General features: G+C 46.7%; 1 pseudogene; it reads left to right on the top strand.

Moving 5' to 3' along the window:
• Positions 1-2,203: 2,203 nt before the first annotated feature.
• LOC121074022 lies at positions 2,204-6,945 on the top strand (annotated as a pseudogene).
• Positions 6,946-11,551: the final 4,606 nt, after the last annotated feature.

Below are 11,551 nucleotides of genomic sequence, written 5' to 3'. Positions count from 1 at the left end.
GGTGCCTTCAGTATAAGGCTGTGGTCTCTCCACTGGCCATTTATACTCCTGCAAGATGACAAAGTTCCTATTGCAGCTGACAGATTTCTCAGAGATAAACACTATCAGTTATTGTTTGGCTAGCGAGCTGGGTATCACTCTTCCATTTTGTTTTTTTTTTCCTGAATTGCCCCACAGCTGAAGATAAAATACCTTTTCACAATGTCTATGCCTTATCATAAACCAAGCAGTCTGTGCACAGCGCACCCAAATTTGGGACTGTATTCTTTCCAGTCGTATAAAAAAAGATAATGTATCAGAAGTTAGCCCAGGCGTGACACGTGGACCCTCAAGGGGAGCTCTGGAACGTAAAAGGAAAGGAAAGGAATTAAAAGACAAGTGGAACTCTAATAGCTCTCAGAGAATGAATGAATTCATCAGCATTCAGAGGCATCTAGCGCTCACGATTAATCCCAGCTCACACCTAGGTACCAGACCAGCCACTCTCAGTCAATAGCAGATGCATCACACAACACGTTGTGAGACTTGAACAGCTGAATCACTTACCATTAGCTTAAGACAAGCCTAGAGGGAATGGTGTTTTCAAATTTGACCTCAGATGCATTGGGTTGGTCTTGCCAATAATGACGAACAATAGGTTTGTTCTCACTATCCTCATAATCACAATTTGTAATCACCTCATTGGTTGCTTGTTGTTGAAGAGTAGACAAGGTCATGTTTGGAGCTGGTGCATATTTTTGGAAGAATGAATTGAGTCCTTTTACTTACGATGTTAGAATCCTTATTCCCTCGTGCTCCCATTTGGAAATATTTGTCTTCTACTGTGCCAGTACTGAAGGTAGAAAGCAATGAACCAAAGTTCCCACCAATCAATGTGCCATTGCTATTAGTTAAAATAAAGGCAATTTGCTATTTCATTTTTTGTAGCGCAAACAGACCTCTAGTAAGGTCTATGACACGAAAATGAACAGGTGGGCAAACAGGACCTGCTTTGGCATTTCATCCTTGAACACAAATTCTGGGAAAGACAAGAATGTATCTGACACATATGGAATGTCATGGCTAGTTTAGAAAGAACATACTCGAGGCAGTTCAGGTACAAAGTGTAATGACATTTTCTCTTGGAGTGGGTATGCCTGTTTGTGGACTTCTTGCTTTTCTCACGGTTATTCACTAAGTGTCAGGGATTTTCTGGTTTTTGAATTCTCACAGAGTGTTGTTTTATCATCGGCCCGACTCCAGCTTACTCATGGAGTGTTGTACTAAGAACTTGATGTTATGTATTAGTTCCAAATGAGATCCTCACATCATGTCACAAGCAAAAGCAGGAAGGTTTTTGAAAGAGGAAATTGCAGGAACAGCCAGCAGAGGCTTAGGCAACAGATCCATTTGGCTTTCCAATTCAGTTTTATGACAGACATCAAAAATTCATCTGCACTATCTCTTTACATCTAATTTTGCATTTCCCTCCTTGACTCAGATAAATCAGTGGTCATTTAAAGGAAGGTGAAAGCTTATGGAGGCGCTCCACAGGAAAGTACTTGAAACTCATCACTTTAAGTCAGGTAGAGCAACAGTTACTCTGCATGACTGTGTGATGAAAAACTGTAATATTGGCTAGCAGGCACTGTGAAATAACACTAAAAAAACATACGGCCAATTTCCAATTACCAGTGTGATTCAGCTGTTCAAGTCTCACAATGTGTTGTGTGATGCATCTGCTATTGACTGAGAGTGGCTGGTCTGGTACCTAGGTGTGAGCTGGGATTAATCGTGAGCGCTAGATGCCTCTGAATGCTGATGAATTCATTCATTCTCTGAGAGCTATTAGAGTTCCACTTGTCTTTTAATTCCTTTCCTTTCCTTTTACGTTCCAGAGCTCCCCTTGAGGGTCCACGTGTCACGCCTGGGCTAACTTCTGATACATTATCTTTTTTTATACGACTGGAAAGAATACAGTCCCAAATTTGGGTGCGCTGTGCACAGACTGCTTGGTTTATGATAAGGCATAGACATTGTGAAAAGGTATTTTATCTTCAGCTGTGGGGCAATTCAGGAAAAAAAAAAACAAAATGGAAGAGTGATACCCAGCTCGCTAGCCAAACAATAACTGATAGTGTTTATCTCTGAGAAATCTGTCAGCTGCAATAGGAACTTTGTCATCTTGCAGGAGTATAAATGGCCAGTGGAGAGACCACAGCCTTATGCTGAAGGCACCATGCAAGTTCTCCTTCTCCTCGTGGCCATAGGGCTTTGCGGGGCGCAGTACAACCCCAACACTAAGGCTGGGAGGACATCTATTGTACATCTCTTTGAATGGCGCTGGGCCGATATTGCTCTTGAGTGTGAACGCTACTTAGCTCCTAATGGATTTGGAGGAGTTCAGGTACGTTGTTTCCTGCCCGTAGGTAGTAAAACTGCTTTGTAGCATTTGATTAATAAACCGCAGAAGGCCAGAATCGGAGACAGCCAGCTCCAAGTAACTTTGGTGTGGAACGTGGGGATGGAAGTAGTAAATGCTGTTAGGCGCAACCGGAGATCCTGCCGGCCTGGGTAGAGTGTCTCTCCAGCAGACCAGCTGCAAAGGTGCATGCTTTCCCCTGACGGGCTTCCCTTGGAAGGCTAAGTTTTCCTCTTCCCTTTTTACCAAGGCAAGTGTCTCAGCGTGGAGTTTTGGCTTTCCAAAGGATGTCTCTATTCCAGACAAAAGTAGTTCCTGTGGCTTCAGCCCTCCCATGCGCATGTCCTTGGACAGCAGGCCCAGGCTGGACATGGGCAGCCCATGGGAACAAAAGAAAACTTCCTTGTCACCAGTCTACAAGACAGACACCTCGCAGACCCGAGCTTGTGCTGCAGGGAGGGAGAGAGAGCGAGAGAGACCGGGTCTGGCGCAAAGCCTGTCTCTCATGGAAATCCAGGACTAATCTTGGTGCACGTTTTGCACTTAGAACTTGAAATAAAAACTACTCATTTCTTACTGAGGTCCACCATCTCACCTGCAGGTTTCTCCTCCAAATGAAAATATTGTCGTTACTAACCCAAACAGACCCTGGTGGGAAAGATACCAGCCCATCAGCTACAAGATCTGCACTCGATCAGGAAACGAAAATGAATTCAGAGACATGGTGACCAGATGCAACAACGTTGGAGTAAGTGCCTTTAAAACATGTAACTGATACAGCAAGCAGTGCGGTTTCAGCTGACGGAAGTCACTGATCTTGTCCTCAAAGGAGGCATAAATGGAGAATGATGTGAAAGGGGAAAAAAGGTTGAATTAACAGTGATGTGGTAAAGCTCTGACTGTCGCTTCCCAGTGCTACAAAGCACACCGAAGTGCAATCACTACTTTTCCAGGTTTATATTTATGTGGATGCTGTTGTCAACCACATGTGTGGGGCTGCGGGTGGCTCAGGAACCCACTCAACGTGTGGAAGCTATTTCGATGCTGGGAGCGAAAGTTTTCCAGAAGTGCCATACTCTGGCTGGGATTTCAATGATGGCAAATGTTACACCTCAAATGGAGAAATCCAGAATTATGGAGACATATACCAGGTAAATTTCTATGGGGAAACTGTGAATTCTTTTTTAACCTGTTGTGTAAAGATTACCGTAAGGCCACACAAACGGAGTAGTTTACCACAGATTCAGCACTTCGCCACCTGACCAGTGAATACAGTGGTGAGCGTCATAGGCTTCTCTTCAGGGAAGGCACATTGTGGTGCACAGTATTGTAGGCACTGAGAAATCACAAACCTGCCCCACATGTTTCATGTGGGCATGCGCAGGAGTATGTGCCTGAACTGATGGAGCCCAAAGCACTCAGCTGCACCAGTGAGCTCTTCCTTACGGCTGGTAAACTCAGCTGAGCCTGATAAGGTGCCCCCTGCAAAACTGGCAGCAGTGCAAGATGCTACCCTGGCTGCACGCGGCAGTCTTTTTGTACATGGAATGTGTGGCAGTTCTTTCTCAAGGTCACAGCTCAGCCTTCATCTGCTTTGCAACGACACTCAGTGCCAATTCCCACACCTAACGCTGATGACATCAAGATGGGGAGGTGATATTTTATTCACAGCTGCTCTATAAACTGCTGCATGGAGTGAGACCACAGTCCTATCCATTACCTTCTCTTTCCTCCTTTCTCCTTTCTCCTTTCTCCTTTCTCCTTTCGCCTTTCGCCTTTCTCCTTTTTCCTTTCTCCTTTCTCCTTTTGTCTTTCTCCTTTCTCCTTTCTCTTTCCTTCTTTCTCCTTTCCCATTTCTTACATCCTTTTCCTTTTCCTTTCTTTTCCTCATACTTTTCTTCTTTCTTTTCTACTTTTCATTTTCATTTACGTTTTTCCTCTCTCTGTTTCCTTTACCTCGCTCCTTTTTCCTTACACAGGTTCGTGACTGTCGCTTGACTGGTCTTCTTGATCTGGCCCTGGAGAAGGACTATGTACGCTCAAAAGTTGCAGAGTACATGAATCACCTCATTGATATTGGTGTAGCAGGCTTCCGGATTGATGCTGCCAAGCATATGTGGCCTGGGGACATCAAAGCATTTCTGGACAAGCTGAGCACTCTGAATACTCAATGGTTTCCTTCAGGAACAAAACCGTTCATTTACCAAGAGGTAATCGCCATGATTTTCCTTTCTGCCTCCCTTTATGCATGTGTCCTTTCTACCTTCCTCCTCCTGAGAGGTGACAGTGATGCCATGGGCCTGTTCCTACACACCAGGAAAGACTGAGCTCTGCAGTCCAGTGGGCGAGTGATAACTGCCCTCCAGAAATGTAAGACGTCCTGAAATCTATGTCGGGATTTCTAATGGTCAACTAACTAGGAGGTGGTAGGCGGCAACTTAGGGCAACTCTACGGCCCTATCTTTCCACATGGTTACATCATGCATTGTACCAACTTTTGGTTGATCTGCCTGGCAGAAATGAACGTGCTGGGCAATGCATTTCTCTCGATCTAAAGCATGAGGTGATGTTGCTGGCTGTATGCTGCAGATTTTTTGTCTCTGTGGGACCAGAACAGATGATTACCTTCTGCTTCCTCTACTAGGTAATTGACTTGGGCGGCGAGCCGATCACAGGCAGTGAGTACTTTGGAAATGGCTGAGTGACTGAATTCAAATACGGTGCAAAACTGGGGACAGTGATCCGCAAGTGGAATGGAGAAAAGATGTCCTACTTAAAGTAAGGGCGACCATCCTGCAGCTTGCCTAGGATACGCTGGATGCGCAGCTTGACGGGGTAGATTCAAGTCTTTGTGTTTTTGGCCAGGAACTGGGGAGAAGGCTGGGGCTTTGTGCCTTCTGACAGAGCCCTGGTCTTTGTGGATAACCATGACAACCAGCGGGGGCACGGGGCTGGTGGAGCTTCCATTCTAACCTTCTGGGACGCCAGGTAAGGAATGCTGGGTTGTCTGGGTGATGCCTCTTCCTCTTGCTGATTTGTTTGTCTGTTTGTTCCCCGGCACGCTTTCTCTTGCCAAGTCTCATTATGCTTTTGGCCCATCAGGCTTTATAAAATGGCCGTTGGTTTCATGTTGGCTCATCCGTATGGGTTCACACGTGTGATGTCAAGTTATCGTTGGACAAGAAATTTTGTAAATGGGCAGGTAAGTTTGTAACGCTGAAGATTCACGTTTGCTAACCTTCTCAAGTGATTTCTCTGTCCTGTGTTGGATCGGGTGGGTGGAAATTAGATGTGCCATCCATCCCACTTTTTTCTCTGCGTTTTCCAGTAAGAACTTTCAAATGTCTCTTTTCAATAAAAGGATGCCAACGACTGGATTGGACCACCTAGCAACTCGGATGGATCAACAAAGTCTGTTACAATCAATGCGGACACCACCTGTGGCAACGACTGGGTTTGTGAACATCGCTGGCGGCAAATAAAGTAGGAGACTCTGAGCAAAACGCAGTAAAAGCAGTGACTTTTGCATCATGAGCCTCTTGGCTGTGGAGCTCTTGCAACTGCAGTGACAGCCATTCCTTGCATTTTCAGGAACATGGTTATCTTCCGTAACGTGGTAGACGGCCAGCCTTTCTCAAACTGGTGGGACAACGGCAGCAATCAAGTAGCTTTTGGCCGTGGCAATAAAGGCTTCATCGTCTTTAATAACGACGACTGGTAAGTCGGTGGGAGAGACCGTATCCCTGAGGAGAAGCATAGCTCCTCAGCTGGCTCCAACTGAAAGGGCTCAGGACATCAAGGAAGGGGGATGCCCTTGATCTAGAGCGCAGTCAGGTGAATGAAGAATATCGAAAGCAAGGCTGAGGTGTCTGAGTGGAGTGTCTGAAGATGTACAGGTTGCTCGTTAGCATCTTGAGCATCCCATTCCTGTGGTCTAATTCAACCCTAATGCACTGAACGATCATCACAATTAGGATTACCTTTAGCAGCACATGTCCTGTTGTGAAGCTCTTTTATGCTTTGATTTTGTCCCGTCCTTTCCTTCCAATCAGAACAACAACTACAGCCTGAGCTAGATTCACGCAGTGGCACCCCAGTTCTGGAGGGCCAAAAGAGAGTGCAGGGAGAGAAGCAGGGTCAGGCTCAGAACTCCCTTGCATTACATTGCCCTTCCAAGTCATGCAATAGCATCAGCTTCAGAATTCCTTTACCCAGTTTGAAATACCTGTTTTGAAATCAATGGAGGAGCAGCGTTCACTGATTTTCACACAGGTACATGAACACCAATTTGCAAACTGGTCTGCCTGCTGGTACCTACTGTGATGTTATTTCTGGACAAAAGGAGGGCAACGCATGTACTGGAAAGCAGGTGTATGTTTCCGGGGATGGAACGGCTAACTTCCAAATCAGTAACAGTGACGAAGATCCATTTGTTGCAATTCACGTTGATGCCAAGTTATAACTTCAATCAGAATTTGTTTCTCTCCTGTCGGTCTGTACGTATGCTGTTTCCCCCATTTGCGATTGCCTGGTGTTCAAGAATGAGTGATTCTCCGTACCCAGTGAATAATAAATGGCAATCAAACTGAAGAGTGATGTCTTTTCTCCTAATGAACTGGATCGTAGTAGCATTATCACGTCATAACCAGGGGAAATACCATTGGTAGCTCTTAAGGCTACCAAGAGAGCACTGCATTTCCCACGTCACAGAAACATAGAAGAAAATAAAAAATAAGACAGAAGAAGCCATCACCTGAGAAAGTTAAAATGCTCTATTTCCAAGGCTGGTAGGTGCACGCATAGCCATAACCTGGAGCAGGCACATTGTGGCAGGCAGCTGCAAGCAGTGCCTCTGCTTGCTGGCAGTATGTCCCTTCTCTGGGGCAAAGCCAACGTGGAACCCAGGTCAGCAGATGAAGCTGGGCTGTGCCAATCAATTATTCCAGCCTTTGACATCAGTCAAGCCAGTGAGTGGCCTGGTTCACACTCAGTTTATGTCCTTTAGCAAACGAAAGCTCAGTTCTCCCACCGTTATCCCCTTTGGTTTGCTGCAAACTAACGTTCATGCTTGCTATTCCACCCGTAAATGTGAAGTGAGCTGCATCACCTTGCAGGGCCACCAGGTGATCAGGCCCTGTCAGCATGGTTTTATGAAAGGCAGGTCCTACTTGACTAACCTGATCTCCTGTGACAAAGTGACATGCTGGGTGGACGAGGGAAAGGCTGTGGATGTGGTCTACCATGACTTCAGTAAGGCTTTTGACACCGTTTCCCACAGCATTCTCCTCAAGAAACTGGCTGCTCTTGGCTTGGACTGGCGTACGCTTCGTTGGGTTAGAAACTGGCTGGGTAGCCGGGCCCAAAGAGTTGTGGTGAATGGAGTCAAATCCAGTTTGAGGCTGGTTACTAGTGGAGTCCCCCAGGGCTCAGTACTGGGGCCAGTCCTCTTTAATATCTTTATCGATGGTCTGGATGGGGGGATCGAGTGCACCCTCAGTAAGTCTGCAGACGACACCAAGTTAGGTGCGTGTGTCAATCTGCTTAAGGGTAGGAAGGCTCTGCAGGAGGATCTGGATAGGCTGGACCGATGGGCTGAGGCCAACTGTATGAAGCTTAACAAGGCCAAGTGCCAGGTCCTGCACCTCGGGCACAACAACCCCAAGCAGCGCTACAGGCTGGGAAATGAGTGGTTGGAAAGCTGCCTGGCAGAGAAGGACCTGGGAGTACTGGTTGATAGTCGGCTGAACATGAGCCAGCAGTGTGCTCAGGTGGCCAAGAAGGCCAACAGCATCCTGGATTGCATAAGAAACAGTGTGGCCAGCAGGGCTAGGGAAGTGATTGTCCCCCTGTACTCGGCTCTGGTGAGGCCGCACCTCGAGTACTGTGTTCAGTTTTGGGCCCCTCGCTACAAGAAGGACATGGAGGTGCTCGAGCGAGTCCAGAGAAGGGCAACAAAGCTGGTGAGGGGTCTGGAGAACAAGTCTTATGAGGAGCGGCTGAGGGAGCTGGGATTGTTCAGCCTGGAGAAGAGGAGGCTCAAGGGCGACCTTATCGCACTCTACAGGTACCTTATAGGAGGCTGTAGCGAGGTGGGTGTTGGTCTATTCTCCCACGTGCCTGGTGACAGGACGAGGGGGAATGGGTTAAAGTTGCACCAAGGGAGGTTTTGGTTGGATGTTAGGAAGAACTTCTTTACTGAAAGGGTTGTTAGGCATTGGAATAGGCTGCCCAGGGAAGTGGTTGAGTCACCATTCCTGGAGGTCTTTAAAAGACGTTTAGATGTAGAGCTTAGTGATATGGTTTAGTGGAGGACTTGTTAGTGTTAGGTCAGAGGTTGGACTCGGTGATCTTGGAGGTCTCTTCCAGCCTAGATGATTCTGTGTGATTCTGTGCATAGCCAAGCACCACTTAGTCCTCTTGATGGTAGCTAAAGCATAGCATAATATTGTCTCCGTGTTGAAGTAGCTCTGCTCCACCTCAGATTCCCTTCCACTGAGATCTCTTGCTTCTTGTGACACAACACTGAAGAGGCTTGGCATGTAAGGACAAGTTTGTGTCACTTCATCCTTGATCAGGACACTAAAAAATGGAGGTACTCAGCCTTCCTTTAATTTTTACAACCAGCAGATCTCCTCCCTCCCTGACAGTGCAAAGTTTAAAGCTCTATTTATTGACAAGGTGCACTTTAAAATCAGTCTGTAACCTTCACAGAGCTGATCAGCAGCAAAAAAAAGGAAAAAAGGAAAAAAGAAATAAAAAACACATAGAAACAAGAACAACAACAAAAGAACAGCAGAAAACCATCTCAGGCGGAGATCTCTAATTTAGAGAGTAGAAACTGCAAGCTATCCCAAGGCTATTCTGATCAAAACGAGTGTTGCAAAAGAGCACTCCTAATTAAAGCTTATCCATTTGCTAGGAAGTGTTCTCTGGAAATGGTGACCATCAATAATTTGTTCATGACATATCTCATGAGTAAGACAACTGTTTTCTTCCAAGCAAACAATGCTAAGTCATTCGCTGTCTGTGCAGATGTGGCTTGACCAAAATCTTTCACTGCCTTCTGTGTTGCCTTGTGCTATCCCTCACTGCAAGCAACAGGCTCCTGGCAGTCAAGCAGCAACTGGAATGGGGAGCCAGCCTCTTTCAAAGGGGCAGGAGTGCTCCCTGGCCTGATCCCAGGGGCAAAAGACAGGTTTGCAATGGATATCCGGACAGAGACTGGAGCACAGCGTATGCTTGTCTGCATGCTGCATTAGGTTGTTGTAAAGTTTTTTTGTTTGTTTGTTTTGGTTGGTTGATTTTGGGTTTGGTTGGTTGGTTGATTGTTGTTTAGTTTTGGTTCTGGCCCATGTTGACATTCAGGTCTAACACTCACAAACTGGGTGTTTCTCTGCTAACTATTAGACAGACATTACCTAACCCCAAATGTAGAAGTCCAGCCATAAAGATTGCAAGCTCTAACCACCGTACCTTTTGTGGAAAATGATTGAAATGACATACATCCGCCCGAGGTGTCCATAAATAACAGGCAACAAAGGCATGCAGAATGCAGAGATCGTGGAATCACAGAATCATTAAGGTTGGAAAAGACCTCCCAGATCATCTGGTCCAACCATCCCCCTACCACTAGTATCACCCACTAAACCATGTCCCTGTGCACCAAGTCCAATCTTTCCTTGAACACCCCCAGGGACGGTGACTCCACCACTTCCCTGGAAACCCATTCCAGTGCCTGACTACTCTTTCTGAGAAGAAATTTCTCCTAATTTCCAACCAGAACCACCCCTGGTGCAACTTGAGGCCATTCCCTCTTGTAATGTGCGAGAGGAGGCCGGCGCCCAGCTCCCCACACCTTCCTCTCGGGTCGTTGTAGACAGCAGTAAGGCCTGCCCTGAACCTCCTCTTCTCCAGACTAAACAACCCCAGTTCTCTCAGGCACTCCTCATAAGACTTGTGTTCCAGACACTTCACCAACTTTGTAGCCCTTCTCTGGACGAGCTCCAGGGCCTTGATGTCCTTCTTGTACTAAGGGGCCCAAAACCGAACACAGTACTCGAGGTGTGGCCTTGCCAGAGCAGAGTACAGGGAGCGATCGCCTCCCTGGTCCTGCTGGCTACACTATTCCTGATACAAGACAGGATGCCGTCGGCCTTCTGGGCCACCTAGGCACACTGCTGGCTCATGTTCAGGTGAGCACTGACCAACACCCCCAGATCCTCTTCCTCTGCACAGCTTTCCAGCCACTCGGCCCCAAGCCTGTGGCGCTGCATGGGGTTGTTGTGGCCAAAGTGCAGGACCCAGCACTTAGCCATGTTGAACGTTATCCCATTGGCCTCTGCCCATCAATCCAACCTGTCCAGGTCCTGCTGCAGGGCCTTCCTACCCTCTGGCAGATAGACACATCCCCTCAACTTGGCATCATCTGTCAGATGGATATGTCTTTGCTTGTGATCATGTCTGAATCCAAATTTGCCATCATGTTGGACTGTAGCATTTATTTTATGTGATGTAGAAATTGAAGACTCGGCCTCAGCACTGCACGTACCACTGGAATTAAATATTATATATAAACAGATACAAATATGATTTGTGCCTTCAGACTGGTTCACAAGGTCTAAGTTGAGTATGCCTGAGAAAGACATGCATTTCACATTTACCTTTGGAACAGCCAGCATGAACATTAGTTTGCAGCAAGCCAAAGGAGATAACGGTGGGAGAACTGAGCTTTCGTTTGCTAAAGGACATAAACTGAGTGTGAACCAGGCCACTCACTGGCTTGACTGATGTCAAAGGCTGGAATAATTGATTGGCACAGCCCAGCTTCATCTGCTGACCTGGGCTCCACGTTGGCTTTGCCCCAGAGAAGGGACATACTGCCAGCAAGCAGAGGCACTGCTTGCAGCTGCCTGCCACAATGTGCCTGCTCCAGGTTATGGCTATGCGTGCACCTACCAGCCTTGGAAATAGAGCATTTTAACTTCCTCAGGTGATGGCTTCTTCTGTCTTATTTTTTATTTTCTTCTGTGTTTCTGTGACGTGGGAAATGCAGTGCTCTCTTGGTAGCCTTAAGAGCTACCAGTGGTATTGCCCCTGGTTATGACGTGATAATGCTACTACGATCCAGTTCATTAGGAGAAAAGACATCAC

This window comes from Cygnus olor, chromosome 8 (assembly GCF_009769625.2).
Source record: "Cygnus olor isolate bCygOlo1 chromosome 8, bCygOlo1.pri.v2, whole genome shotgun sequence".
NCBI lineage: Eukaryota > Metazoa > Chordata > Aves > Anseriformes > Anatidae > Cygnus > Cygnus olor.
The sequence above is the reverse complement of the archived record's forward strand: the minus strand, read 5'-3'. Positions and strand labels throughout refer to the sequence as shown.